Consider the following 24,548-nt stretch of genomic DNA (forward strand, 5'->3'; position numbering starts at 1 on the left):
ATTTTAATACATGAGGACATTGATGTCCTTACATTTATTGAAGTTATTGAATTGCTTGTCACAACCCACCTGGTGGGTTGACAGTTATGTTTACATGCTGAGAAGTAGGAGGAAAAGAAGTAATGATTAAGAAGACATTTGAGTGCTACTCTTGCCTCTGGCTGGTTTACTTTGGACATCATAACCCCCCCCTTTTTTTTTTCAAGATCTAGTATTTGGGAGTATGCTTGAGAAAACAGAGCTTCAGGAAAAGCTGAGAATGACCTCTCTCTGGCTGACTCACTGTGACTTTAAAGTAATATGTCTTTACAGAACATGGTAAGAGTTCAAAGTCTGCTTTTTTTTCCCCCATATTTCTTAGTATAGAAGAAAAGCAAGACTGTAACCCATGTATTTAATTCCTCCCTTTATTTCAATGGAATAAGCACTGTATCCTTTTGTCATAAAAGAAAGTGTGATAAATCACATCGTTCCTTCCCTTATGGTCAATCTTGGGGTTCCTCCAGCCCCTCAAGCTATAGAAGTGGAGTTAAGGTTATTAGGCAGTCTGTCTCCTTTAGCCTGGTTTTCAGGAGCAGTGATAGGAACACAGAATATTCTGTGATGGCAGGACCATGCCACAGAAAGAACACAGTCTTGGATTAGGAACCTGGACAAGATATTTAACTCTTTAGAGCTTAAGTTGCTTCCAGGAAAATGGTGATAACATCTGCCTTAGGCTGTCTTCATTATGATTAAATAAAATAAGGTTATAAAACTACTCACATTGTACTTGGCACATAGTTAGTACTCGGAAACTTTCCACAGGTACATGGGTTTAATTAGCAAATCGGTTCTAATCATTCTCAGGCCATTTTCAAAGTGCAATTTCAAAGTGCAAATTTTGTTTTGTCAAATTTCCTCCTCCTGATCTTACCACTAATTACCTTGGGAATTAATGATCAGGGCTTCCTTGCTACTTTCCAGATCCCCAGTCTTTATACATGATAAATTTCCAAAATTCTGCATTCCCTTTTTTATCATGCAACTCATGACCTTGGTCCCACAAGGCCCCATGGTTCTACTTTCCTGTTTTCTTCCCAGGCTTCTCTGCTGTTGGAACAGGAAGACCAAACAGCTCCCTGAATCAGGTTACCTGCTCTGTATCCACTGTACCAGTTCTCTAAACTGGCTGAATATCGGGAACACCTGGGATGCTATTTGTACAATAGGTATGTGCTGATTCAGATTCAGTAGCACACTGGAATTGTGCATGGTGATCTGTCACACATTTAGATGCACTAAATCATCTTGAACTCCGAGATCTAAGAAATACTCATTTTTTTTTTTGTTTCACTTTGTAATTCTTCTAAGGACCCCATTTTCTTCCACTTTACTCTAAGTCACTGTTTATAATCTTAGTCCTCTTGTTCTGGTGATGAACTAACCCCCTCAGCTTTTCCCTAGAGCTTCCAGTTTGCCAAATCATACTGTTTCTAGCTCTCATGTTCCTCTCTTTTCTACCGGCTCTCTAAACTTGAAGGAACTCTTCATTCTCACCTCCCCTGGATTCTCCCTTCAGTCTTCCCTCCTCACCAGAAGGCCCCTGGGGATTTTTATCCCCGAACTATCCTCAGTGCTGTCACCTTCCCCTCTGCCTTTACATTCCTGTTGGCCTGGGTTGCTACCATAACATCTTCTCCTGATTTGCCTCCAACTGCATTCAAAACCTAGCAGGAGCTGGTTGCCTACCTGAGCCCCAGCCCTGGACTGATCTTTCCCTCTCTTGTCAGGACTTGCCCCCAGGATGTGGTTACAGAGGGCTTTGCTGCTGTCTTGTCCACTGCTGATAGCTAAGGCCTGCCAGGGTTGCTGTAGGATCTGGCTGCTAAGTTCCAGGCCCTGCAAAGTCTGTTAAAGTCTGGCCTCTGGACTGTTAAAGTCTGTTAAAGTCTGGCTGGAGCCAGCCTGCCTGCAAGTGTGGTTCTGTGCAACTGATGTGCAACTCCTTGATAGCATGCAAGGCTGGAAAAGGCTTGAAGCTGTGACTTGCCAGAGCTAGGAGTGCTGGAGGGAGATGTATGGGAATAAAGGGGGCCAAGGAGGAAAGGCTGGCATGGGGGTTACTGTCTCATTTCTTATGACTAGATTGTCACCTCTGTGAGAATGTCTCCCATGATTCTAGCCCTATCTTCTAATTAAACCAAAGCTGACATCTCTACTGCTTACTGGACCTCACCTCCAACCCCCCTCCCCCATTCCTGCCATCTTGCTTTTTTTTTTTTTTTTTTTTTTAAATTTTTTTTTTTTTCAATGTTTATTTATTTTTTTTGGGACAGAGAGAGACAGAGCATGAACGGGGGAGGGTCAGAGAGAGAGGGAGACACAGAATCGGAAACAGGCTCCAGGCTCCGAGCCATCAGCCCAGAGCCTGACGCGGGGCTCGAACTCCCGGACCGCGAGATCGTGACCTGGCTGAAGTCGGATGCTTAACCGACTGCGCCACCCAGGCGCCCCCCTGCCATCTTGCTTTAAAACAAAACTCATAATCTCTTCTCCAAAACCTCTCCCCTACTCCACATTTCCTTATGTAAGTGAATTTATCTTTGTTCTTCTCACCCAGGCTTGAAAACCTGGACTCATTGGCTTTCTCTTCTCCTCCCTATATACCAGTCTCTGACCTGTTCCTTTAAATTCCTCATCTGAAAAGTCTCTCTTCCTTTGCATTGATTTATGGGCAGTAAGCCACAAAAATCAATCATACTAATATTCAATAGTTATTATAATAATTATTATAATTAATAATATAATCAATACTACATATTAATATTATAATTAATACTATATATTAATATTAACCAATTATTAATATTTTTAAAAAGATTTTATTTTTAAGTAATCTCTACACCCAACGTGGGGCTTGAACCCAGAACCCCGAAAGCAAGAGTCACATGCTGTACCAACAGACAGCCACGCACCCTACTATTAGTATTAACATATATAATACCTACCTACATGCTGTATGTAATATCATTATACCAGGTTGTGAAAATTCTACTTACTCAAGTCAACCCAACAATGTCAATGAATTCTCATTGCTTAAAAAACTAAAATCAAACCTCTTGATTTCCTTGATTTCATATTCAAAACTCATCATAATTCATTCCTTCCTTGATCACATCTCCATGATCCTCCCACTGTTACTTGAAGGAGAATTGTTGCTTCCACCAATCAAATCTCTTCATTCTCCATTATTCAACAAATGTTGACTAAGCTCTTTGGATACTACATTCTCCATGATCCTCCCACTGTTACTTGAAGGAGAATTGTTGCTTCCACCAATCAAATCTCTTCATTCTCCATTATTCAACAAATGTTGACTAAGCTCTTTGGATACTACATTCTGTGGGCTCCATTCACTAGACACATTGTAAACATTTCTGCTTCCTGAGTTTGTTCAAATCTACCCCCTGCCTGACCTGCCTTCCCCATCTGGTTTTCATCTCAGGCTGAGGTCAAGCCTCATCTCCTTTTCCAAAGCCTTGCAGGCTGCTCCAGGTCTCTGGTTTCCCTGTGCTCTTGGACTTTTATTTTCTCCAATATTTGTGTTACTTCTTGGTACCTACTTTCTATTCTCGTTCATTTTGTCTTTTTTTTTTTAAGTTTATTTATTTATTTTTGAGAGAAAAACAGAGAAAGCAAGTTGGGGGTAGGAGCAGAGAGAGAGGGAAAAAGAGAATCCCGAGCAGGCTGTTGGGATTGCAGAGCCCGAGGTGGAGCTCAAACTCACAAACTGTGAGATCATGACCTTAGCTGAAACTGAGTCAGATACTTAACAGACTGAGCTACCTAGACACCTCTATTTTGTTTCTTTATTTAAATACACTTTCTGTCAATATCTTCTTTACCTGTGTCTCTCTAACAAGATGAGAAACTCCTTCAGGTCAATAGTTCTCAAATTTTGGTCCCTGATCAGCAGTATCAATATCACCTAGGAACTTGTTAGAGATGCAAATATTCAGGCCTCTTCCCAGACCTACTGAGACAAAATTCTGCAGAACCACAACTCCAGGTTACGGATTTGAGGATGAGAAAGGTTTGGTCTGCCTCTTTGTTTCCCAAGTATACTGCAAGATATTAGGAATGTTTTTCTTTCTGATGGTATATTTGAAAGCCTTTGGAAAACTGAAGCCTTCCTTGCATTCATATGTAATGGTTTATTTTTACCTTCTTCAAAAATTACTTGAACCAACTTTAAAAGTTAATAAGGTGGAAAAGAGGAGGAGGCAAATATGCTAGCCACAAGAGTTGCTGTTGTTCTCTCATTGTATCTAGAGCTTGCTGGCAGCAAGATAAAAAAAGGGAAGTATAATGTCTTTCTTGTTTCATTTATACCAGAGGATGTCAAAACTCTATTTCTATAACTTAATTTAAAAAATCCCATATGGAAGCTTCTAGAAGGGTTAACTCAGAGAGTTAAAAGGTAAAACCCAGAGGTTTTATAATATAGGTGGCAACGGCTTTCGCATGACTGGTTTATGTTTATTACCACCCTTACATAAATTGTGCCAATACTTCGTGCGCAAGAAAGAGGAGCTATACTAAGCCTGTGCCAAGAACTCACTCTACCATTTCTCACAGTTTTGTGGCTTGAAGGGAAGAGTTAATTTTTCCCAGAGGGCCACCAAGAAAATAATGTAGAGTGTTGTCTTGAAGTGTGGCCCATTCCCAGTGGGCCTTGTTGGAGACAGGAAGGGTGTGAGATGAGTAAGCACTCATCCATTACCAAAAGAAAGACTAAACATCTAAAGGAGAGCAGTCCTGTGAGCGATCTGCGGCCTGTCTGACTGGCCCCAAGGTCACCTGAAGAAGGTGAGTTTGGATTGGAGCACAGGGTTTCATACCAAGTAGAGGTCTGGGGCCAAATGGAGTGGGACTGAAACAGGGAGACAGAGGATTTAAGAGGGTAGACAAGTCCCCCCCCCCCCCCCCCCGCCATGTACTGTCTACCATGGGGAACATTTTACAAGAAAAGAGTTTTTACCGTAGGATGGGTTGCTTTTCTTTGTTGCTTGCTAATAAGGACATAATAAGGCTTTTTTGGGGGCGCCTGGGTGGCACAGTCGGTTAAGCGTCCGACTTCAGCCAGGTCACGATCTCGCGGTCCGTGAGTTCGAGCCCCGCGTCAGGCTCTGGGCTGATGGCTCAGAGCCTGGAGCCTGTTTCCGATTCTGTGTCTCCCTCTCTCTCTGCCCCTCCCCCGTTCATGCTCTGTCTCTCTCTGTCCCAAAAATAAATAAACGTTTGAAAAAAAAAATAAAAAAATAAGGCTTTTTTGAAATTAGGAACTTAAACTAACACCATTACGTAAATTCAGAGCTGATTTAAGATGGGACTGAGACACAAGAAAATTTATCTTCACTAAGTCCCTATTGACTCTGGGTATGGCCTTCTGTATTCACAATCTAGATCCTGTTCTTCTCAATTTGATAACCTTGTGACACACAGACATCATCAGCTGGGGGAAGAGGGGAGCTTAGTTTCTAAGCGCTGAACAAGTCTTGACTATGGAGTGCTCTTACCTGTCTATTATAAGTAATGTGCAAGTAATTTTCCTGCAGATAGCACTATAATGAGTCTCCAAATATTTGATAGAATAAGTAGACAAAATAAGATAGACAGAATTTATAGTCAGAATTCCAGACTCTGTCATTTTCCAGCTGCATGACCTCATAAAATGAGATAATGCATGAAAGTATTTCTTATACATGATCAGGGAAGTTACCTACTAAAAAAGAAAACCCTCAAATGCAATTCACGCTAAAATAAAGATATGGAGTAATTTGGAGGAATTGATGTATATTTCTGTTTATGTGCCACACATTCCCAAAGTCCTGAACCCCAGCTTTCATGGTATTGCTTACTGAGTGCCTGTACCTGCTAGATGCTACTGTAGGTTAATGACCATTTCATAAATGAGGATATTGTAGCACCAAGATGTTAAGTACTTTATCCAGCTCACAGAAAGATGAGGTCATTTTAGACAGGGCTTCCACTAGAAGAGGAGAGAGGAATAATATTAATAACAGTGCAAACACAATAATAATACCAACAACAATAGCACCTGACTGAATTCCTGGTATTTTGCCGCTTTGTCACATATTTTCCATGCATTGTGTTGTTTAATGATCCTAAGAACCCTATGGGCTGAGTATTAGTCACTCAGTTTTAAAGTTGAGGAAACTGAAGTTCAGAGTCTTTAAGGAATGTGCCCAAGGATGAATTCAGCTGGGTTTGAAATCCATCTCTCCTTAAGACCTTGATTTTCATACTGTGCCCTATTGCCTCTCAGAGTAGAGCAGGGATAAAAACCAAATCAATGAATTCATCAGTATCAAATTTCTGAAAAAAGTTTTTCCTCAAATTTAAATAAGTTTAAGTCTTTATCAAAATTTAAGTACTGAAAAGAAAGTGATCTTATACAGTTGTTCCCCTAGAAGTTTCTATAGTGGTTTAGTCTTAATATTGTATTTAAATGGAATCTAAATGTCCCAAGATCTATAGTTTAAAAAAAAATCACTAACTGTATTTTCTCACCAAAATAATATTTTCTCTAATATAAAAAATAAGTTCATGGGGCACTTGGGTGGCTCAATCAGTTGAGCATCTGACTTCTGCTCAGGTCATGATCTCGAGGTTCTGGAGTTCAAGCCCCGTATCAACCTGTCAGCACACCGCTTCGGATCATCTGTCTCCCTCTCTCTTTGCCCCTCCCCTTCTTGCACTTTCCCTTAAAGTAAATATTTTTCAAAATTAAAAAAATAAAAAATAAGTTCACCTGATTATTTCTTTTTCTGATCCTTTTTTAGTCTCTTCAGGATACTGTATTCATCTTCATATGAAATGATCTAGGTGAAGAAAATAACCAATGTGAGGAAAGGGAATCCTTTTGCTTTCTGGAGTGTGGTTGACCTGATTCCATTGAAGAACGTATAGAGGATTAAGTCTTTTTTTTCCCCAAATTGTGCTTCATGGTTCCTACCTCCCAACGAGACTAGCTACATAATTGCAGGGCCTAGTGCAAATGGAAAACTAGGGTGCGTTATGCAAAAATTAAGGATTGCCAGATAGCAACAGCAGATCACACATGGGCACACAAGGCTCTTGCAAGTGGAGCATCCCTATGCAATGGCAGGTCACCAGCTCATGATGCCATCTCTGCGTTTACATACCTTTGTAACTCCAGGAATGCAGCAGTAACAGACTTAGCTTGGTGTAACTAAAGAATACATATCCTTGGTGAGCACAGAGTTCGCACTGTTAAGTTATGCCTGCCTAAGGAGTCCAAGAAGGATAGCTGAAACTTTTGTTGTCAGATTCACTCTAGTCATTTTTTATCTGGAACAAGAGTTTGTATAAGAGTATAATTGTTATAAGTTATTCCTTGTACAAAGCCATTCAAGTGTTTTATTTAAGTCAATAATTATATGGGATAGTTTCTAACATAAATGTAGTAAGGTAGAATAACAATATTGATTTTTTTTTCCCAAAGAAAGAGTATATTTGGCCTATCATCTTGGTAGCTACCATTTCTTAGTGGACTAGCTAGAATCTGACCTAGAAGGAGACTGAAGGGCCTGGGTAGGACATGATATATAGCACTTACTCTGGGGTTTGTCTCTTCTTCTGTACACTTGATTTACCCCCAGACAATACTAAAGTAAGGAAGGAAATGGGGTAAGGTGAAAACACAAGAATAGTACATGTCTTCTATGTGGAATTCTAGTTATTTAAAAAATATATTAAACATTTGCAATTTTCTAAAGGAGATTTATTCTGAAAAAATAGCTTAAATAGTTAGAATAATTTTATTTTATAAGAAAATCTAAAAGATCCCCAACTTATCTGCTAAGATTTTAATTACTGACAAGTAAAGAATATAAAAAAATGTAACCTTGAACTACATCTTCTCCCTTCTCACCTTCCATGTAGATTTTCACTCAGAGCCCTTAAAATAGACAAAGGGAGAAAAAAAAAACAGTCGTAATTTGAAAATACATGGAACCCTGAAAAATAAATAATCAATCTCTCTGATTTAAAGCTTTTAAAGAAAGTGATCAGTTTTCTTTGGGTGAGTCTAGAGTGGAAGAAGTGGAGAGAAAGAATGTTATAGGAGCACCTATATAGGGGCGTCCATCTTCAGCTCAGGTCATGATCTTGTGGTTTGTGAGTTCGAGCCCCACATCGGGCTCTGTGCTGGCAGCTTAGAGCCTGGAGCCTGCTTCGGATTCTGTGTCTCCCTCTCTCTCTACCCCTCCCCCACTCAGGTTCTGTCTCTCTCTGCCTCTCAAAAATAAATAAACATAATTTTAAAAAATAAAAAGAATACTATAAAACTGTCACCGAGAGAATGATCCCTTCCTTTGCAGTGATTTTTATACCAGGACTCATGGTCAAGTCAGCTTGTTAAATGCCATTTTGGAAAACAGAATAAGGTGCCTTTGAAAGTGTGGAATACGGTCAATTAGCAGTGAGTTAAGCACTATAAGTTTTCAAATTTAGTGAAAGAGTTAGGCACTTTTAGAAATAAGGAAGAGGGGCGCCTGGGTGGCGCAGTCGGTTAGGCGTCCGACTTCAGCCAGGTCACGATCTCGCGGTCCGCGGGTTCGAGCCCCGCGTCGGGCTCTGGGCGGATGGCTCGGAGCCTGGAGCTTGTTTCCGATTCTGTGTCTCCCTCTCTCTCTGCCCCTCCCCCGTTCATGCTCTGTCTCTCTCTGTCCCAAAAATAAATAAACGTTGAAAAAAAAAAAAAAAAAAGAAATAAGGAAGAGAAGACTGAGTGATGGATTTCTGTATACAAGGGCATACTGCTCAGGAAAAAGCTAAGAAATCACCCACAGAAAACACAATTTAGGGAGAAAGATTATAAGAAAAATACTAAATATCCTAATGGGTAGAGTGCATGTCTCTACAGGTACCCAGTGTAGAAACATTGGCTTGAAGTACTGAACACAAATTGAGATTGGGTCTTTAAATACAGAGTGAGTTAGGTGATTTGGAAGGACAGTTTCCTGGAATTGCATAACAATGAGGTAAAAGTTGAGTCTTGAGTTACATCGTTAAAATTATATGCCTTTGTAAGTGACTTCATGTTCTGTGGTTGAATGTAACAGTTACTCTCTATATACTCATTCAACAAAACATTCCTTGGACATGTACTAGGTGCTGAGCACTAGGCTGGGCTTGGGATATGAAGGTGAATGGGAGTGTAGGGAAGGAAATTTGCTCCTCTACCCATATTAGATTCTCAGCTGGGGCTCTGTAACAAAAAGATTAATAAGAGAAAAGCATATACATTCATTTAATGTAAGTTTTATGTGACATAGGAGTTCTCATAAAGAAATGAAGACCCAAAGAAATGCAAAACCTAAGTGCCTATATATTAGGTTGGACCAAGAGAGGCAATTGTGGAAAAGTAACTAAAATATATGGAAAGACTAAAGAAAAGGGTATTTTAATAAGGTCTGTTTGTACAGAATTCTCTCTACCTTAGCTCTTCATTTCTGGTGATGAGAATGTGTCTTTCCTCTTGGTATAGGGAAGGCATCTTTCATATAAGATTTTTATCTTTGGCTTTCAGGAAGAAAGGGTAAGTCAATATCTCTCTTGTACCGCTATTTTTCAAGTGTCTTTAGCTCAAAGTAATCCTTATGGTCAAGGGCATATTTTGAGGCGGCAGATTCTGCCCCCTCAAGGGACAATGACATACAAAGCTGTAATGGAAAGACAGGATGGTAAAATGCTATAGAGTGTCAGCACGGCACTGAAAGAGAATCCTTACCCAGAATAAGCTATGTGGATGCCTGCGTGAAGGGATGTTATTATGTTATCATGTTATCATGTTATCATGTTGTCATGCTAGGCAGAGCAGTGTGGGATGAGTAGGGGTCGGCCAGGCTGGCAGTAGGTGTGGGTGATAGTGGAGGTGGTGAGCAGAAGTCAAGTGAAAAGGCACAAAGGTGAGAAACAATGTGTTAGCAGTATGAGCTTAGAACCACAAGCAGTCTACAGCTTTTGGAGGATGGACTGTCAGGTAGACCCTGATGGGATGTGGTCTTTAGAGGGGAAGCAGAGTTGATTGGAGGCATGGAGATATGGAGGCGTTTCAAACAAGGATGGGGTTGTGGGGGTGGTCCTGCTGAGATTTTCATGCTAGAGAGTTCACTTTGGCTGTGCTACTGAGGATAGGTTTGTATAGGACTCATTAGGGGCTGGTACCCAGATGTAGGGAGAGATGGTGAGGGCCTAAAGAAGACAGTGCCAGGGGCACCTAGGTGACTCAGTTGGTTGAGGGTCTGACTCTTGATTTGACTCAGGTCGTAATCTCACAGTTCCTGGGTTTGAGCCCTGCATCCAGCTCTGTGCTGAAGGCATGGGGCCTGCTTGGGATTCTCTCTCTTCCTCTCTCTCTGCCCCTCCCCCACCTCAACATAAATGAATTAAAAGGAAAAAAAGAAGACAGTGCCAGTAGGAAGCAAAACTAGCAAGACCTAGTAAAAGTTAGATGTAGGAGCTGGGTGTGGGGAAAAAGAGGATAAAACAGAATATGACCCCCAGGTTTTAGGTTAGGTGACTAGGTATTTATGGTCCCACCAACTAAGTTAACGAATACAGAAAAAGGAACATGTAGGTTTTGGTCAGGGTCCCCACAGGAAACAGGAATCATACTCAGGTTGAGCAATGTGAGGATGGTTTAGTAATTAAGTTACTTACAAAAATATGAGCAGAGTGTAAAGACCACAAAGAATAAAGTATCCCCTTGGGACTAATAATAGTGGGGTGGAAGAAGGAATGCTGTGACAAACCCAAAACCTGGAGGGAAAGGCCAGTGGAACCTGGATACAGGGCTATCTGACAACTATGACCACAGTCAAGAAACAAGGGAAGCGCTTGGTTAGTTGCAGCCCTGCAGGGAGGTAAAGGAAGAGAGCTAAACATTGATGTCATTTGGAGCTGTCCCTCTGATCTGTTGGGATCTCCCATTGGCCAAACCTGACTAGAAGTGTAAGCAGAGGGCAAGAAGGCCCATCTGTGTAGACAAGTGGGGTTTTGGGTTTGTGACGGCTATCTAGAAGTTGTATAGCATAGAGCAGGGAGAGAATGGACTTGGAGGGACTGTACTTGTGTCTGGTATTCACCACTTACTAGATGTGTGAGCTTGGACATATTTAACTTCTCTGTGCTTTAGTTTTCTCATCTGTAAAAGGTTAATAATAATACCAATCCCACAGAGATGCTGTAGGTTATATAAGAATTGATACAGGTAAAGTATTTAGAATGGTGTCTGGCACATAGAAAGCCATAAATATATATGTCTGCTGTTATTACCTGTTACCCAAATGGAAATACCAAGCCAGCAGGTCAGGGGAAAAGGGAGATTAGATTCAGATGGTTTGAGATGTTCTAATACTGAATGAGGTCACCTAGAGAGAGTGCCTAGAGTAGCACTGTCCAGTAGAAATGTATTTTTAAATACATACGTAATTTTAAATTCTGAAGTAAAAGGAAGAAAAGAAGGACCAATGACATTTTTAAAAAGCAAAAGAGAAACAGTTGAAATTAATTGGATAATATAGTTTACTTAACCCAACATATGCAAAATGTTAGCATTTCAGTATGTATTCAATATAAAAAATTAATGAGATACTTTACTTTTTTTTTTGTACTATGTGTTTGAAATTTAGAATATATTTTCTTCTCACAGCACATTTCAAATGCTCAAGAGCCACATGTGTCAGTGGCTCCTGTATAGTGCTGGGCTAGAGTCTGAAAAGCAAAAAACGAAAAACAAAACAAAAAAAACCCCAGGAAAGGTCTCTGAAACACACTCATAATTAAGGCTCTGGGGCAGGACAAAGAAACCTGAATGAAAAAGGAAAGGTTTTAAGAATCAGAAGAGCATGATGCTGTAGACATCCAGGTCATACAGGGTTTTTAGTAGTTTTCCAGATACAGCAGTCAGTCCTGTAAGAGCAGGTCTGTAAAATGCCCACTGAATTTGGCAAACGGAAGGTTGCTGGTGACCTTGGAAGAAATTGTTTTCATAAGAAAAATGGTAGCCAGAGGATGGATAGGAATGAGTTGTATGTTGTGCTGCAGGGAGAGCTGAGGTCATGGGAAATTTCAGAAATTATTAAGGAGGAAGAGCATACAGCAAAGCTTCTCAGATCTTCAAGGAAGGACAAGTTCAGAAGTGTCATAATCACTCACACACTCACTCTCTCACTCACTTCCTCACTCTCTATCCCTTTTTCTGGACCTCACTTCTGTTGCAGTATCCTTTTTACCAATATCCTTGCCACTACTCTTATTGTCTTATCCACCTCCTTTACACTTGTACTGGAGAGATCATGTTAGATCACACGGATCATTACTGCTGGAAATTTTTTTCTGTCTAGCAAATTTTTATAGCAGCCAACTTGTACACTTGTTCTTTACTCATAGACATTCATTTCCCTCTTTCTCCTTTCCACAAGCCTCTTATTTCCACATTGAGGTCCCTGTGATTCTACAGATGAAGCATGTGACCTAAGCCATTCCATCTCCTTTGACACAGAGGTTGCTTCCTATGCAATATTTGACCTAACCCTAACAATTAGAAAGAATCTAAAGTTCTACTTGTAATGTTAGATCAAGGGTGTTCTCTCTGCCTCTTGGGGGTGTGGCATGCAGATATGAGACCTAGAATTATTATAGTTGTACTTGCTCCATGAGGAAATGCAATACGAGGATAAAGTGAGCACAGGGAGGAGCAGAGCCAAGAGAATCACAGATAAATGAAGCCAGAGCCCTAGCGTGATAAGAAACTTATTAAAGCTATGCCTACAATCTTTTTTGGGGGGGAGTTTTGTTATGTGAACCAGTAAGTTAACCTTTATTGTTCAAACCAGCTTGAATTGCATTTTATATGACTTGCAACCAGAAATATCTATTCCAAAGCTTGCTGTGTGCCAGTATTTGTGCTAGAGTCTTGAGGTCATTTTACTACTTAAAACTCTTAAACGATTCTCCTTGTCTATAGTGATGTTGATAATTAGTATAATCACACACATGACAAAAATCTAAGCTTCTTCTTAAGGAGTTTCAAGGTCAACATGCCCTCCATAATATAGAGCATCGCCTACTTGTTCAGCTACATTCCCCTGTGGCACATCATCCTCTGATAGTAATGAACTATTAATAATTCTCCAAACGTGTTATATAGCCCCTCGTTATTTGAAATTCCCCCAATTCTGATATGATAAACATGTCTCATTTCCTTGAATCTGAGTGACCTTATGACTATGTTGACCAAGAGATTATAGCAGAATGATGCTTAAGTGGCTTCCAAAACCAGATCATAAGAGTTGTGCAGCTTACTGCAGATTTTCCTGGAATACTCACTCTCTAGAGGCTTCCTTCCCATACTGTGAGAATCCAAACCCACATGGAGAGGTCATGTGTAGATCCTCCTATGCATAGTCCCCGGTGAATCCAGGCTTAGAGTCATCCTGACCCAAGCACCAGAGCATGAGTGAAGCTACCTTCAGATGACTCCAGTCCTCTGGCATTTGAGCCACTCACAGACATTTATAGGCTTCTCCAGTGTTTCTAGATGAAGCCCAAGACCTATGGAGCTGAGATAAGCTGTTCTTCCTGCTCTGTCCTCTCTGAATTCTTATTTCACAGGCCAATGAACATAATAAAATGGTGGTTATTTTATACTACTACGTTTGGGATCCTTTGTTACATACCAGCAGATAATTAGAACAGATTTTGGACTTCTAGTAGTTAGAATTTGCCTCTCTGTGGCAGTAATACCCTTTCTCTTGTTGCCTGAGAAAATCCTCATCTCTACCACCTCTCTGAAGCCTTCCTCAACAGGCTTGTATGTTCTGTCTTCTGTGTTCTTATAAGCCCCAGCTTATAAACTGTCTTGAAGAATTTTAATTGTTTGTGTCCTGTTTCTGCACTGGAGTATAAACTCCTTGAAGGTAGGAGTATGTCTCTTTGGCTTTCTATCCTTGGGATCAGATTACAATACCTACCACATAGTAGATGTCTAATAAGTGCAATACAATGATTTTGTTGTTGTTGTTAGAAGTGTTTCAGAGGCCAAGTGAAGCACTGTGAAGGGTCTGAGATTTTACCCTGTGAGTTGGATAAATACCCAGTTCTTCCCTCCTGTGTTTCTCCTTTAATCTCACACTGCTTTTCTCTCACAACATTTCTGACACCAAATGTGTAGGGATTTTTCTCCACAGCTAGCAGTTCTCTGCAACACAAGTTGGATATCCAACTTGTGGATATCCAAGTTGGGTATCCTAGAATTTAACTGAATTTTGACACGAAGTGGAAATAGCATCAGATCCCACAGGTTAAGGCTCAATGCCATTAGACCACCGCCCACTTGAGATGCCAGTTGCAAGTAGTAGGTCTCCAGCTCACCCACAACTTCTATCTGACTTCACTATAGATTGGAGGTTCCCAGGACCTCTTCTCCCTTTGGTTTGGTCATTTGCTGGAATTGCTCACAGAATTCAGGGAAATACTTAAGTTTACCAGTTTATTAAAAGATATGATAAGTGGACACAGATAAATAGCCAATGAAGAGATACATAGGGGAAAAATCTAGGAGGGTCCTGGGCACAGGAACTTCTGTCCCCAAGGAGTTGGAGTATGTCACCTCCTGGTATATACATATATTCACCAACCTGAAAGCTCCCTGAACTCCATGCTATTGGGATTTTGTGGAGGGTTTCTCATGTAGGCATGATCAATTAATTCCTTACTAGCCCTTCTCCCCTATCAGCAGAATGGAGGGTGAGACTGAAAATTCCAGGCTTCTAATCATGGCTTGGTCTTTCTGGTGACCAGAAGCCACAAGGATAGCCAGAGTACCCTAATTTTATTCTAATAAAAAAAAGATGCTTCTCGTGCTCTTATCACTTAGGAAATTACAAAGGTTTTAGGAGTTTTGTGTCAGAGTACGAGGGTAATGACCAATACATTTTTTTTCTGTTCTCTCTCACCCTACATATAATCTAATAAGTTAGCCTGACACAATTTCATGGATATTGGCAAAAGACATGAGTCTTCTTGATCAAAGACAGAAGAATATATTGTTCATGAAAATAGTGGTAGCTAGATTGTTAGCATTTCTGCCCATTCCCCAAGGGCCAGTTCCTACTAGGTGATGCACATAGGGCCAAGTGATGCCTAAGCATGCAGTACACTGCATTATAGGAGAGGAACCCTGAGCCTAGGGAATCTGAATCTTTTATAAAGGTCAGTAAACCTACCTGACCTTTGCCCCAGAGAGAGACATTATCTTGATTATACTAGACAGTAAACAAACCTGCCCTCTGCTGTGGAGGAAGAGACAATGTCTTCCAAGGCTATCTGCTCAAACATCCTTGAACAGATAGTCTGAAACAAAGGGAATCGTTGTGCTGGCAGGATGAGCAGAAATGTAAGAAGCCCATGGATTTTTTGTCTCTCAAAAAACTCAGAAGAGATATCAGCTATACTAGTTATTTTTCAGGTCACAAAAATCTTCAAAGAGGGGGTGATACTTAAGCTGAGACTTGAAATGTCTAAGTAGACCTTTACAAGGCAGATGGTATTAGTAGGACATTTCATGAAGCAGGAACAATTTGAACAAAAGTGTGGAGGAATGATGACTTTGGAAAATTGAAGATGGTTTGACATGGATACATTGTAAGGCATAAGGGAAGAAGGGGTCTAATGTGAGATGGATGAAGAGGTAAGCCAGAGGCAGCTCACAGAACGTCCTCTATGCCATGCTGACAGATGTATCCTTTATCCTATAATCGACAGGGAGCCAGTGAAGTTTGTAAGCAACTGGGGCATGTGATCAGATTTCTTTTTAGAAAGATACATGTAGCTGAGATGGAAAGGGCATTCTAGGCAAAAAGAACAGCATGGATATAATGGAGACATTGAAGTGCCAGCAAATTGAGGGAACTGTAGCAGATCTCTGATAGTCAATGCAACATTCATCAAGGTGAATATTTATTAAGAGTGATTTAACAGCTTTTAATCAGTTACCAGGTACCAGTTGTTAAGCTGGACCATAACCTGGGGAAGTCTAGGGCTATGCCATGTTAAATTAGGCTAAGCTAATTTATGTCTGAATAATCCATAGTGAAAGAAGAGATTCGAGTTAGCAATTAGGTGTTCTCTTAACTGTCTACTTTGATTGACTGTGATGGGCCACCTGGAACGTGGTGTTAAGAAGTATTTTCAGCCAAATTCTGGGCTCAGTGGAAAAGAGGAAAATACTGACTTTTGCCTTCTATGGGCAAAACAATGGTGGAGTAACAATACATTTGCTAACAGTAGGCTGGGGGCAAGGTTTGGTCAAAGCTTATTACTGACAAATAGAAACCTATATATACAAAGGTCGAGCCCTGTGGCAGGAGTAGTTATATAACCATGGGAAGAGGATGAGGTAAGTGAGATTGGAGGAGTACACAGACAAGAGGGAAACAGGGGCACTTAGGGTTTTAAATCCAAGGTTTATTACCCAAAATATGAGATAAAGGAGGCAACGGCCAGGTTGGGGATGGAGATGCTGTCAGATTATACCAAAGGGGTGAGTTATCAGTGAAAGAGTTATTTGAATGCAGTGACTTGGGTCATGTTGTTCCAGACCCAGCAATTTGGTCCTGGAACTTGATGGTAATGGATACAAAGGTGACACAAGACAAGGATGTCATGGTCAGTACATAACGAGACAGAGAGTGTGTCTCTGTTGGTTCAGGGTTCTCCAGCTTTTCTTGAGAGTAAGCATTTTCATAATTTGAGTTTGCAGTATTATTTAATAATATTTAATTCTGTTATGGAGGATAAGAAAAACAAATGGGATGGATGAAATTCAAAGTGTGTCAAATGGCTTGCAAGATGTAGATAAAATTAATTAGACGGGTTAAGTATAGATAGTAAGTTATCTATAAGACATATTAAAAATAGATACCATAGGGGCACCTCGGTGGCTCAGTTGGTTAAGTGTCCGGCTCTTGGTTTTAGATCAGGTGATGCTCTCATGGTTTGTGAGTTCAAGCCCCACATTGGGCTCCATGCTGACAGTGTACAGCCTGCTTGGAATTCTCTCTCTGCCCCTCCTCCGCTCCCTCTCCACCCCCCGCTCTCAAAACTAAACTTTAAAAAAAAATTGAATAGTTGGAATATACAATAAAAAGGATAGAACAAAAAAAGTTTTATACACACACACACACACACACACACACACACACACACATGAAAGGTTAAAAAAAGGACCAAGAAACATAAAATATTCATGATATGCTAAATAAATATGAGGCATGTGAAGCACTCAATATTCAATACTTAGCACTCAATATTGAAGCACTCAGTATTAAACGGGCCAGTTATTGATGATATCATTCTGATTCTACGTCACCTCTGCCCAAAAAAGTTTGCTCAGCAGGCTAGTTGGTACGCTATATTCTTTTTCTTACATCACTCAGGCATGTGTTTGTCTTAGTCACCTTCCATCTTCTAAGCCCCTTTGCTTAAACCTGACACTGATCCTCAAACTATGCCATCAGTGAAGAAGGCCGATACGGCAGAAGGACAAGAAATATGAACACCATAACCCAGGATACATATAATGTGATCCTTCCATCCATTCAAAACTTTAAATATGTCCCTTCATTCTTCCTGGCTTACATAGACTCTGATTAAAAATGTGCTGCACAGTTGACCGTTGAACAACAGGGGTTTGAACTGCATGGCTCCACTTCTATGCAGATTTTTTTTTCAATAAATAACTGTACAGTACCATAAGTGTATTCTCTATTATGATTTTTAATGTTTTATAATTTTTAAACGTTTATTTTTGAGAGAGAGAGCGAGCATGTGTACAAGCAGGGGAGGGGGAGAGAGAGAGAGGGAGAGAGAGAATCCCAAGTAGGCTCTGCACTGTCAGCACAGAGCCCAACACATGGCTCAATCCCAGGAACCATGAGGTCATAAACTGAGCTGGGATCAAGAGTGGGACACTTAAAAGACTGAGCCACCCAGGCACCCCCCCCTTATAATTTTTTAAAATAACATTTTCTTTTCTCTAGTTTACTTTCTATTATTATTTCTTTTTATTTGAGAGAGAGAGAGAGAGAGAGAGAGAGCACATGTGCAAGCAGAGGAGCGGGCCAGAGAGAGAGAGAGAATCTTAAGCAGGCTGTACACTCAGCAGAGAGCCTGACATGGGCTTGATCCCACAATCCTGGGATCATAACCTGAGCCAAAATCAAGAGTTGGATGTTCAACCAACTGAGCCACCCAGATGTTCCTACCTTACTTTATTGTAAAAATACGGTATTTAACACAAATAACGTACAAAATATGTGTTTCTGTTGTTGATAAAAGTTCTAGTCAACAATAGGCTATTAATAGCTAAGTTTTGGGAGAACCAAAAGCTATACATGGATTTTCGACTACGCAGAGGGGTCAGCGCCCCAAACTCCCATGTTGTCCAAAGGTCAACAGTACTATATATAATTCTTATGTAATGTTGTTTTTTGCTCTGACTTTAAGATTTTCTCTTTATCTCTGGCTTTCAGAGTTTGAATATAATGTGTGTGCAGTATTGTATTTACCTTGTTTGGTGTTCCCTGAGCTTCTTGGATCTGTAGCTTGGTGTATTTTATTAATTTTGGAAAATTCTTTGCCATCATATCATTAAATATTTCTTTCGTCTGATTCTATCTTGTTCTCCTGGGATTCAAATTACAAGTGTGTTATACAATTTGATATTGACCCACAGTTCTTGGATGGTCTATTCTATTTTTTTCTTCTTTGTATTTCAGTTTGTGTAATTTCTATTCTCTTATCCTCAAGTTCACTGATTCTTTTCTTGGCTGTTTCACATCTACTCAGAAGCCTATCAAAGGAATTCTTCATCTCTGTTACTGTGTTTTTCATTTCTAGCATTTCATTTGATTGTTTTTTTATATCAAGCTAGAGCTTTTAACATATTAGTTGTAGTTATTTTAAATTCTTTGTCTGACAGTTCCAATATCTGGGTCATATTTGCATTTATTAACTGCTTTGTTTTTTAACAAGAGTGTTGTTTTTGCTTGCTTCTTTGTGGTAAATTTTGATTGAAAGCTGAGCATCTTGTGTGGGAAATAGTATTCATGCCTGAAAGTAGACGTGCTTCTTATTTTGCTAGCCCTTTAGTGTGGGGGTGCTGAAACAGTTAGTTGGGAGTTGAGCCGGGTTTGTGTTTTATTGTTGCTGTGGTTACCTTTAGTGCACCTTCAGTACGGGTTTCAAATTTTTCTAGTTTATCTTATACTTAGGCTGGGGGCTGGTTTGCTGGAGTCTTTCCCACCCTCAGCTTTAGGTCTTCCCCTTGTGCCCACACCTTAGAGACGGAATTCCCTCCATGCTATTGCCCTCCCCTTAGCAGTAGACTGCTGTTACCAGTTACTCAGAGCTTGCTAGCCTGATGGTGGGGGTTGGGGAGTTGAGTCCTCAGGTTCAATCTCTGTCTTAGGGGCTATGTTTCTGGGTCACAAGGTTTGGGATTTCTCAGTGCTCTTGCCCCTAACCCAGTGGTAGGGCAACACTAAAGGACCAAAACATTTTCCTGCCCCTCTCCTAAGAGCAGAAATTTGTTTGCTTGTTTGGGGTGCCCTGTAGGTGACAGGGTTTGTTACCCTTCTTCCATTGGCTTAGGGCTTTTATTTCTCAAGGGAAAGGGGACTAGGTTGGCTTTTGTGTCTTTCCAGCAGTGGCTGCTATTCCCCTCTCCCAGGTCTGTACTTTCTCTGTCTCTCCTACCTCCAGTCTTTCCTGTGGGTACTGAGTGAGATTCTTAAAAGCCCACATGTGTATGCAAATGCCACTGGTCTCTGTGGCTCCTAGGGGTTGTATAATTTTTTAAATATTTTTATTCATTCATTCATTCATTCATTCATTCATTCATTCATTCATTAGGTTCCACACACAACTTGGGGCTCAAATTCATGACCTCAAGTTCAAGAGTCGCATGCTCTACCAGCTGAGCCAGCCAGGTATGCTGGGATTATATAATTTTATACTAGTTCAACTCAGCCTTTAGCAGTCCAAAAAAATTTTTAGCTAAAATAAGTTCTTCTTACTAGATTGCATGGATGGAATCTCACATCTGCCCCGGGGAAGCAAGTGCTTGTGACCCATCTCTTCTTGGACATACCTGTTTTTTGTTAGATTTTGGGTTAGATGGTTACCCTGCAGCCATAACTATCTGAAGCATTCAAGACATGATTTTGCAGATTTTGCAGATTTTTTTCTGTTGTAAAGGTGGGAATGAGGCTCTTTCCAACTCTCTACATTCTGAGTGGAAGTTTTCATTATATCCTAAGGGTGTTACCCTACCCCAGTTCTTTCCCCTTGATTCTCATTGTATCTTTTAAATTGATTTAATAAAATATGAGGTTTGAACATTTTAATTTGATCTGTGAGCTTCTCTGTTCCTCAACATCTATGAGACTTTGCCTGATAAAGTACTTCTAGGCTCTCACTGCAACAGTGTAATTTTCCACACACCAACTATTAGCTTTGTGTGGACAAGGCTCCTCTCTGTTGAAATTATTTCCTGAGGTACTGAGTTTTGCACTGGGGCATTTTTACTCTTGAGTTTATAGATGTATTGAAGAATAATACACTTTGCTACACTTCCACACATAAAACAATTCATCATTAAGACAATCTCTATAGTTGAGTGAGCCAGTTCCTTATAATAAATCTCATTATAGATAGATAGATAGATAGATAGATAGATAGATAGATAGATAATTTGTTCTATTTTTCTGTTTCTCTGGAGAACCCTGACTGACTATACAATTATATACCTTGTATATAACTATACAATATATTATTACATATAGGTTTAACTTTGATCTCTGTATCTACTCCTGTGACATAGCACATATCTCCAGTTAGACCAGAAGCATCTTCCTCTATATTACCATGAACATTTGAGTGGAGCGTCCATTACTGTCACATTTCATACTAGTTGACAGATATAATTATATACTCTATGTTTGCATCTCCATTATTAAGTTGATTTTTGAAGGAAAGAGACTTCCCTTATTTGTCTTTTTTTATCGCTAGTATCTAAAATAGTCATTAAGAAATTCAGTGGGGATACCTGGCTGGCTCAGGCAGTACAGTGTGCGACTCTTGATCTTGAAGTTGTGAGTTTGATCCCCATGTTGGGTATAGAGATTACTTAAAAATAAAGTCTTATAAAAAACAGAAATTTAGTGAATGTTTACAAACTGACCCATATATAATATCTGCTATGAAAGTTGTTTTTTGGATCCTGTGGGATTGTGTATGTGACTGGTATCATAAACTGGAAAGTGCTTCTCAGATATTGGTTATTATTATAAATTAGCTTTGGTGGAAGGGCTAAGCTAATAATATGACTTTTCATTTATATCAGTGATTCTGTGACAGAGTAATTATAACAGTAATCCCTTTTATGCATTGAATGCTTCCACAGCACAATGCCTGGTATACAGTGCTTTCGGCTAAGGTTACCTGAGGTGTAGAGTCACTTGCTCTTATAGCAAATCTCTGGGCCTTGAGTGTTGTATTCCTTGGCTCTGATCTTCGTATTCTGCCCAGATCTTGTCAACTCTCTTCCCCCTTCAAGGACTGAAGCCTGCTTTTGTTCTTCCAAATGCTGCTGAAGTGAAGCTCTACCCAGGACTGACCATATAGAAACTGACTTTTCCAGTGCTGACATCCTCACTTATGTCCTGGCTACTGGACCAGAAACTGTTGAATGTTGGTATAAATTAAGATTAAACCAAGATTTTTTGGCAAAAATTGACAAGTCGATTCTAAAATTTATATGGAATTGCAAGGGACCCAGATTAGCCAAAACAATTTTAAAAGCAACTAATAAAACTGGCAGACTCACACTTCTTGATTTCAAAATTTGCTATAAAGCTGTAGTTACTAAGACAGTGTGGTATTGGCATAAGGATAAACGATGAAATAGAATGAAATAGAATTGAGAGTCTAGAAAAAACTTACATTTATGGAATTGATTTTTGGTGAGAGTGCCAAGACAATTCAATGGAGAAAGAATAGTCTTTTCAACAAATAGTATTGGGACAGCAGGATATCCATATACCAATGAATGAAGTTGAACCCTTACCTCACACTTACAAAAAATTGGTTCAAAGTGGATCAAAGACATAAATGTAAGAGCTCAAACTATGAAATTATTAATAGAAAATATAGACATAAACCTTTGTGATCTTAGATTTAGGCAATGGTTTCTTAGATATGACACCAAAAGTACAAATGATAAGAGAAAAAAATTCTACAAATTGTACTTCATCAAAATTAAAACCTTTGTGTTTCAAAGGACACCATCAAAAAAGTGAAAAGGCCAAAAAAAAAGTGAAAAGAAAAGTCACAGAAGGGAGGAAAATATTTATAAATCACATATCTACTAAAGGAATTATGTCTAGAATATATGAAGAACTCTTACAGCTCAACAGTTAAAACAAAAATAACCCAGACAAGAAATGGGCAAAAGAATAGACATTTCTTCAAAGAAGATATACAAATGGCCAATAAACATGAAATCATACACAAAATCATTTGTCATCAGAGAAATGCAAATTAAAACACAATAAGATACAATTTCACACCAACTAGGATGTCTATAATAAAAAAGGAAACAGCAGATGTTGGGGAGGATATGGAGAATTTGCAACAATCATTAAATTTCTGGTACATTTCTAAAATGGGGCAGCCATTTTAGAAAACATTTTGGCACTTCCTCAAAATGTTAAACATAGATTTACCATAAGACATGGCCTTTGTATGCCTACATATATACCCAAGAGAATTGAAAACTAAGTCTACATAAAAACTTGTACATGAATATTCATGGCATCATTATTAATAATAGCTCAAAAATGGAAACAACCCAAATGTGCACCAGCTACAGAATGGATAAACAAAATGTTGTAAATTCATGAAATGAAATATTATTCAGCAATAAAAAGGAATGAAGTATTGATACATGCTGCAACATGAATGGACCTTGAAAGCATTATGCTAAGTGAAAGAAGCGAGTCACAAAACACAACATACTGTATGATCCCATTTGTATGAATTGTCCAGAATAAGCAAGTAGATAGAGACACAAATTAGATTAGTGATTGCTAAGGGCTGGTGGGAGAGGGAAATGGGGTGTGACTGCTAATTGATCTGAGGTTTCTTTTTAGGGTGATGAAAATGTTCTGGAATTAAATATTGGTGATGTTTACACAATTCTATGAATATACTAAAACCTACTGAATTGCATACATAAAAGGCTGAATTTTATATGAGAATTATATGTCAATAAAGCTACTAACAAAGAGAAAAAAGATTACGCTGAGATTTCCTTTTATTCTTTGGGGCACTCAGATTTGTACTTCCATAAGAGTTAGTTCTGAAATTGTGTTCATTCACTATACTTTGCCTCACTCCCCCACTCCCCTACTTTCCAGACCTGATGCTGAGGTCCCTATGTACTTTATTGGCATGCTGAATCAGAATAGTTTAATGAAATATTATTTTTTCAATAAGCAACAGTATTTTCAGACTCCTGAAAGAAATACACACTATTAAGCTGCAGCAATATGTTTAAATCCATATCTATACATTTCAATATATTGATTACACAAGGATTTTTTTTGAGACCATCAATGTCACTAGGTCAGATAGCTGGAATAATTAAGAGATGGATATGTAATAGTGTTTGCATAAAAAGTGAACCTATTTTTTTTTTTAATTTTTTTTCAACGTTTTTTATTTATTTTTGGGACAGAGAGAGACAGAGCATGAACGGGGGAGGGGCAGAGAGAGAGGGAGACACAGAATCGGAAACAGGCTACAGGCTCCAGGCTCCGAGCCATCAGCCCAGAGCCTGACGCGGGGCTCGAACTCACGGGCCGCGAGATCGTGACCTGGCTGAAGTCGGACGCTTAACCGACTGCACCACCCAGGCGCCCCAAAAGTGAACCTATTTTTTAAAGATTTTATTTTGATCATTAAAATTCGCCTCACACTGCTACTTTACTATGATTGATTGCCCTGAAGAAATTTCTCTTTCAAGAAACTAAACATAATATTAAACGAAGGAAGGTAACTTGTCTCTATTTGAAAGTCCTTCAAGTTGGCTTTTAAAATGAGACTGAATTTGTTCTCTTTCCCATAACTGTGTACCCACCAGGAGACTTGGGGGTAAAGTATAATCATGGGGAATTCATTCTTGAAATGTCCTGGACTCTATCTCACTATTCAGCAGCCTTTATTTCAACAGAGATTATAATATCATGATGTTTCTACTTGAAAAATACAGTTTGAGTCAGAAATGAATGATACTGCATATCATCAGGCATATCTGGAAGGCTATAACCTGAACAGTGAACCTATTTAAAACCTACACTAGACTCCTAATTTCTCTTTTGGTCTTCTGAGGC

The 24,548-nt window shown here is 39.5% G+C and overlaps 1 long non-coding RNA gene across 1 annotated transcript; it reads left to right on the forward strand.

The window, feature by feature from the left end:
• The first annotated feature begins 203 nt into the window (after nt 1-203).
• LOC147574827 (uncharacterized) lies at nt 204-23,549 on the forward strand. Its single transcript, XR_015243316.1, has 3 exons — nt 204-318; nt 1,084-1,211; nt 21,713-23,549. It is a non-coding gene; the product is annotated as an uncharacterized LOC147574827 (long non-coding RNA).
• Nucleotides 23,550-24,548: the final 999 nt, after the last annotated feature.

The sequence above is a fragment of the Puma concolor genome, chromosome D4 (genome assembly GCF_028749965.1).
Source record: "Puma concolor isolate L17-30 chromosome D4, mPumCon1.1.hap2, whole genome shotgun sequence".
NCBI classification, from domain to species: Eukaryota; Metazoa; Chordata; class Mammalia; order Carnivora; family Felidae; genus Puma; species Puma concolor.